General features: G+C 41.7%; 1 long non-coding RNA gene across 1 annotated transcript; it reads right to left on the bottom strand.

Annotated features, from left to right (window-relative positions):
- Nucleotides 1-1,309: 1,309 nt before the first annotated feature.
- LOC147003370 (uncharacterized) lies at nucleotides 1,310-5,920 on the bottom strand. The gene is made up of 2 exons (XR_015047990.1): nucleotides 5,716-5,920; nucleotides 1,310-1,704 (listed from the first exon to the last, which is right to left on the bottom strand). It is a non-coding gene; the product is annotated as an uncharacterized LOC147003370 (long non-coding RNA).
- Nucleotides 5,921-6,716: the final 796 nt, after the last annotated feature.

Below are 6,716 nucleotides of genomic sequence, written 5' to 3' on the forward strand. Positions count from 1 at the left end.
GGTGCCCTGGACTGGGCGAAGTGGGGGTGCTGGGTTCTGATGATGGTGAGTGGTCTTGGTTTCTGTTAGTAAGATTATTACGTTTACCTTTCGCCATCTGGTAATCTCTGGGGTTAGTTGTTACCGTTGTCACTGTTTAAAGATTGGAGCAGAAGCTGTGTTCCACTCACCAGCAGTCCCAAAATCCTGCGGCGGGGGTTGTGGGTAGCTGGCGGGTGTCAGGCAACCCTGCGCTCCAGCTACCCCGGCGCTGATCCGGCCGGATGAGGCCTGTGGCCCTACTCAGGCCGGTTTCTGCTTCCCTAACTAATGCAGTCTCAGGTCCCGCGTGCAATTGGATTGGAGCAGAAGCTGTGCTCCACTCACCAGAAGTCTTAAGATCCTGTGGCGGGTGTTGTGGGTAGCTGGCGAGTGTCAGCCGACCCTGCGCCCCAGCTGCCCCGGTGCTTTTCTAGAGCATTTTCTTAATTATTGATTGATGGGGAAGGGCCCAGCCTATTTTGGGTGGTGCTATCCTGGGATGATGGTACTGGGTTCTATAAGAATGCAGGCTGGAGAGATGGCTCAGATGTTAAGAGCACTGACTGCTATTCCACAGGCCTTGAGTTCAATTCCCAGCCGCCACATGGTGGCAAACAACCATCTGTAATGGGAACTAATGCCCTCTTCTGGTGTGTCTGAAGACAGCTACAGTGTACTCATATACATAAAATAAGTAAATAAATCTTAAAAAAAAAAAGAATGCCGGCTGAGCAAGTCATGGGGACCAAGGCAGCAAGCAGCACCTCTTCATGACCTTGGCATCAGTTCCTGCCTCCAGGTTCCTGCCTTGCTTGAGTTTCTGTCCCTACTTCCTTCTATGGTGTACAGTGATGTGGAAGTGTAAGCCAAGTAAAACCCTTTCCTCCCCAAGTTGCTTTGGCTATGCTGTTTCATCACAGTAATAGTAACCCTAACTAAGACAATGAGTATTAGGTATTACTGGCCTAGCCTGAGGGCCTCAGTGTGTGAACTATTTGGAAACAGGATATAGTTAAAATGAGATCAGTCAGGAGTAGGGTGGGTCTCTAATACAGTATGACTTGTGTTCTTATGAGAAAGTGCCCTTGAGGGGTCCAAAGAGTTGGCCCAATGGATAAAGTATTTGCTGTGCAACCATGAAGAATGAAACATATTTCCAACACCTACCTAAAAGTCAGGTTGACATGGAGGTGGAGACAGGATTCCTTGGACAATACAGCTAGCTAGACTAGATGGATTTGTGAGCTTTGGGTTCAGCAAGAGACCCTGCCACAGTAAGCAAAGCAGAGACTGGTTATGGAAGCATTTGATGTCAACATCTGGCTTACACATGCATGAATACACATGTTCATAACTACCTGCATATATGTGTGCCCAGATTTAGCATGTGAACACATATGTGCACACATAACAAAACAAAGACAAAATAAAGTGCATATACAAGGTCAAACAAATACAGAGCCTGTCATGTGATCACAAAGCAGAGGCTGGAGTGATTCAGGGGTGAGCCCAGGAATTGCAGACATTGAAGTCATTAGAGGAGAGGGAAGGAAAGGAAGAACTCTCACATATATGTTTCAAATGCTATGGATCTGCTGAACCTTGGTTTTGAACTTGCAGCTTCTAAAACTGATTTGGCATATCATCAGTTTTAAGCCATCCATGTGTGCTCTTTGTTCCACTCTAGAAAAGGAACGAAATCATGGGAATGGAGTCAGTGACAGGCACACAGAAAATATTCAACCCACAATTGCTTGGGCTTAATCTGGAAAGAGTAAGAGTGTGTGTGTGTGTGTGTGTGTGTGTTGTACTATGCGTGCATGTGTATCTGCATGTATGTGTGATGTAAGAGTGTATGTATATTTGTGTATATGTTTATGAGTGTGCATGTGTGAGTATATCTATGTATATATGTGTGAATGCATGTGTGTGTACTCACATATATGATCATATTTTATGTGTGTGTGTACTCACATGTATGATCTTATTTTAGAGTCTGCTATCTTGGTAGAAGAGGCTGGTGAATAAATAGTTACCTGAAGCATCGCCTGCATCTCCCTCTCCCTACTACAGTTGCAATCACTGTATTCTAGGGCTCTCCAGCACCACACTAAGATCCAGGGTCACATTCCTTCCACAAGGAATTGTGAAAATGAGGAGTGAGGCAGGAAAGAGGCTCAGGAAGCCTTCTTTCTTTGATCAGAGAACTTTTCTGTTTATATGCTTAAAAAAAGTACAGCATGCATTTTCTCTATTTTATGCCTGGAAAACACCATGATTAACTAGCTAGCACCAAACGTCTGTATGAGTCAGACCTCCATAGAAATCACTTCGCCTGTGCTGACCATTGTTGGCTAAGTCATTATGAACATTACTTTGTCTGAGCTGCCTACTATGATAACTACAATCACCTTGCCTTTGGTGATTTAGTGCTACCACCTGGCCCCTGCTACTTTGGGGCCCTGGCATTTCATTCCTCCAACTGAGGAGCAGTACATCTAACCCTATGGCCAGTACAAAGAAAAGGAAGACAACAAAGTTCTTCAAATGTGCTGATGCCCCTCTGACAGTTTTGCATCTTAGAGGATTAGTGAAGGGCCTGTCTTCTGGGTCTTTCCACTGTGAAGGATTAAGTTTTACACAGTTTACCCACACAACAAATGCAATTTTACTAAGCCTTAAATCTCTTCAGCTAACACTAAGCCAAGGAATATCAGACATCTCCAGCTCCTTTTGAGTAGGCCATCTTTTGACAAATGCTTTGGCCAACCATCCAAATAAAAATTTGGCACTCAACCCCTCCCCCCTGAAAAAAAAAAAACAAAAAAACAAAAAACAAAACCAAAACCAAAAGCAAAACCAAAAGCAAAAGCAAAAACACCTGTGTGACCATTGAGATTAAATCCAGAATCTCCACCCAGAGATTCCATATTGTGGGTATGTGACAGCTAGCCCTAACCATGACAGCCCTCTCTTTTTGCCTGCCCAGCAATGAACTGCACTTTCCCAGTCATCAGGCCATCAGTGCTCAGACCTGGGTAATAACTGACACAGGTCCCCTGTGAAGACTAAAGAGACTTACTACAGACCCTGACATCTCTTAAGGCCTATTGACCTTTTGCTCTGGAGTGCCTAGGAGACCCTAGTGGCCTGCAGGTTAGATAAGATACAATGGACTGTGAATTATTAACACTGTCTTTGCTTCTGTAAACCCTGCATATGCTTATGCTTATGCAATGGGAAAAGGACAAAAGGGTCTTTTTCTTACTATATACTGGGAAAGAAAAAAACCTGAAGGAAGTAAAACAGTTTCCTGCCCAGTTGTGGATTCCACACAGCTTTCTGATGTGTGCCTTTATAAAGTCTACCTATTTCCACTTCTGCACAGCATGCTGTTGGCTTTAATGCTGCTGTCCTTTTTAAGAACAAACTCATTTAATCTAAGTTTGAATCGACTCTAAGTTTTTCATCTTTCCCAGTATTCGAATGCCATAGCATTATCAATAGATCAAGCTGATCCAGTTTTATCTTTCTTCCACACCCTTAAATAATGATTCCACACCCTTGAAATTCATTCCTACATAGATTTCCCAGACTTCTGCTTGAATGAATTCGCAAATTCATTATTCTCTTTAGTCACATGGCACACCTTTTTACCTCCCATCTAGGAGCCTGATTTGCTTTAAGTCTGGTTATGGGGCTAGAGGTAATTATTGGTGGGTCCTGAAGGCCATTAGTGTGTCTTGCCTGGGATTTCCTTCAGGGAAAGTCACTGAAGACAATGGAGGATTAATTTCTTCAGTCAGAGGCAGGGGGTGTGGACAGGGGTGCATCTTATGCTGAGGGAGAAAGACTCTTTCCTTGAGTGAGATAAGCCCTTGAGAATCTGAGGGTTCAGCCTCAAGGGGATCCTCCCATACAGCTCCATCCCAAGTTACAGGGTCCCATTTTCTACTAAATCAATGTCTTGTCTTTAACCGCCTATGCACTCAAGGCTTGAATTTTAATTGTTGTTCAGCCAACGTTATAAAGAGGACTTTGATTTGGTTTTCTGCAACTTGACCTCTGGGGTGGGCTGGTGAGGGCTGGCTGGTGAAACATCCTTTTCCAGACTGCACTCAGAATCCTTTAGACTGGTTATGTGCACCTGGAGCTGGTCAATATTATAACTTAGTTGTTTCCCTTCACAGTGTTCCGAGATGCTAGAAATTGGTTAATTTTATCATAGAGCTTTTTTTTCCCCCTTTGTCAATTTATCCAGAGATCCTAGAAGCAACCAATCCACATCATCATTTCCTTACTTTCCCACAAATTGTCAAAAGTTTTATGTACAGAATAACTAGATTCCTTGCATCTCACAATAGGTGAATTAGGATAATCAAATACATTTGTCTTCAGAGTTTGTTAAATAGCACACATCTTGGGCTCTCTGTATTTTCCAAGCTTCTATGAGAGACTTCGGTAACTATAGGTGTTGGAAAGTTAAAAGCTTGTTCCAGATATTTAAAAATCTGTCCTTATACTTCTGTTACTCTAGAACCATTTATGTATTACTCAGGGTTCGCTAGGCAGTGGTTCTCAACCTGTGGACCACAAGTCCTATAGGGGTCACACATTAGATTTCTTGTATATCAGATATTCACATTGTGATTCATAACTAGAAAAAATACAGTTATGAGGTAGTAATGAAATAATTTTGTGGTTGGGCATCACCACAGCATGAAGAACTGTATTAAAGGGTTCCAGCATTAGGAAAGTTGAGACCCACTGCTCTAGAGAAACAGAACTGATAGAATCAATCACACAACACTCTCTCTCTATTATGTTACTTATATTATATTATATGATATGTGCAAATATATAAATTAGATGTATAATATATAAATACAAACATCTATTCTATATGTATGATATATATGTGTATGTATAATATATAATTGGATTAGAAGCTGTGGGTTCAGCAAATCCAGCAATGGTTGTCTTCCATCAAAGGGTCCACAAATACACTAGTTGTTTATTTTATGAGGCTGGATGTCTCAGGTAGTCTTCTACATGTGCTGGAATCCCAGAGAAGTAGTTTCTAATGCCAGTGAAGGAATAGACCTGCCAGTGAGAATGAGACCTGCCAAACAGCCAATGAGCAAGAGCTTCCTTCTTCCATGTTGTTTATATAGGCAGCCATAGAAGGCATGGCCTAGATTTAAGGTAAACCTTTTCACCTCCAAAGATCTGAATTTAGAATGTGTTTTCTCATTTCAAATGATTTAGTCAAGAAAAATTCCTCATAGATGTGCCCAGTCCTTGGGCTTTAGTTAATTCCTGATATGGTCAAGTTGACAGCCAAGAATAACTATCACAAGTGGCAATCTCTTTAACATGATAAGATATCTCTTCATTCCTATATGCAGCATTTAGTTTATGAAGAAAAGGATCCCAGTCCGATGTATAGGTTTTACACTGAATCATGTGGGAGCAGGCAGGAGATTCAAAGACTTTTATCTGTGCCCTTTAGCTGAGCCCCAGAGACCCATGAAACTCATGCAGAGTACATGGGCATATGGGCAATCACACAGCCATGTGCACTCTATGCATGAACACACACATCCTTGCTGACCTATGATAATTTAATGTTCTCCTGGATTTCTGTCCAAGTGATTTTTATCTCTCAGACTAAGTCAGACACAGTGGCCTTACCTTTCACAGGGGGTGAGGCACAGCAGGTGTTCAGGTGATTAAGGTGTATAGGAGAAAGCAAGACTGTTGGAAAGTATGTGTTGGAGCCAGATCAGTTGCCTGCCAGGGCTATGGAAAAACACGTCAGACAGGGTTATTCTGGGTATATAATAATGCCCCAAGTCCTTGTTGTTTTATTTGAGGAAAGGGTGACATTAAGAAACTGTCTAGGGGGCTGGAGAAATGGCTCAGCTTTTAAGGGCACGGGCTCCTCTTCTAGAGGTCTTGAGTTCAATTCCCAGCAACCACATGGTGGCTCACAACATCTGTAATATGATCTTGTGATTTCCCTGGCATGCAGGTGAACATGCAGATGTATCTATATCTATATCTATATCTACATCTATATCTATATCTACATCTATATCTATATCTACATCTATATCTATATCTATATCTATATCTGCATACACACATACATGTATATATATATACATACACACATACATATACATATATATATGCATATACACACATTATATATATAATGTGTGTGTATGCGCATATATGTATATATATTATCTTGAAAGAAAGAAAGAAAGGAGGGAGGGAGGGAGGGAGGGAGGAAGGAAGGAAGGAAGGAAGGAAGGAAGGAAGGAAGGAAGGAAGGAAGGAAGGAAGAAACTGCTTTAACTGCCTAAATGGGCAGTTAGATGTCTCAGTGGGTAAAAGTGCTTGATGTCAAGGTTGACCACCTGAATTTGAGTTCTGGGATCCAAGTATTGTAAGGAGAGATGACACTTCCAAAAACCGTCCTTTTGTTTCCACATGTGACCCATGGCATGCTCTACCATCCACACTAATAGGTAAATGCAAATTAAATATTCCTAACAGTGATGTACAAAACAAAACAAAATAAACAAACAAACAAACAAAACCACAATCGGTAAACAAAACAAAAAGAACGAAAAACCTGACCAAATGGCTGTGGATACAAATCTGTGTTTAAGTACGTGCTAGAC

This window comes from Mus caroli, unplaced genomic scaffold, assembly GCF_978045245.1.
Source record: "Mus caroli unplaced genomic scaffold, Mus_caroli_1 scaffold_8, whole genome shotgun sequence".
Classification (NCBI taxonomy): domain Eukaryota; kingdom Metazoa; phylum Chordata; class Mammalia; order Rodentia; family Muridae; genus Mus; species Mus caroli.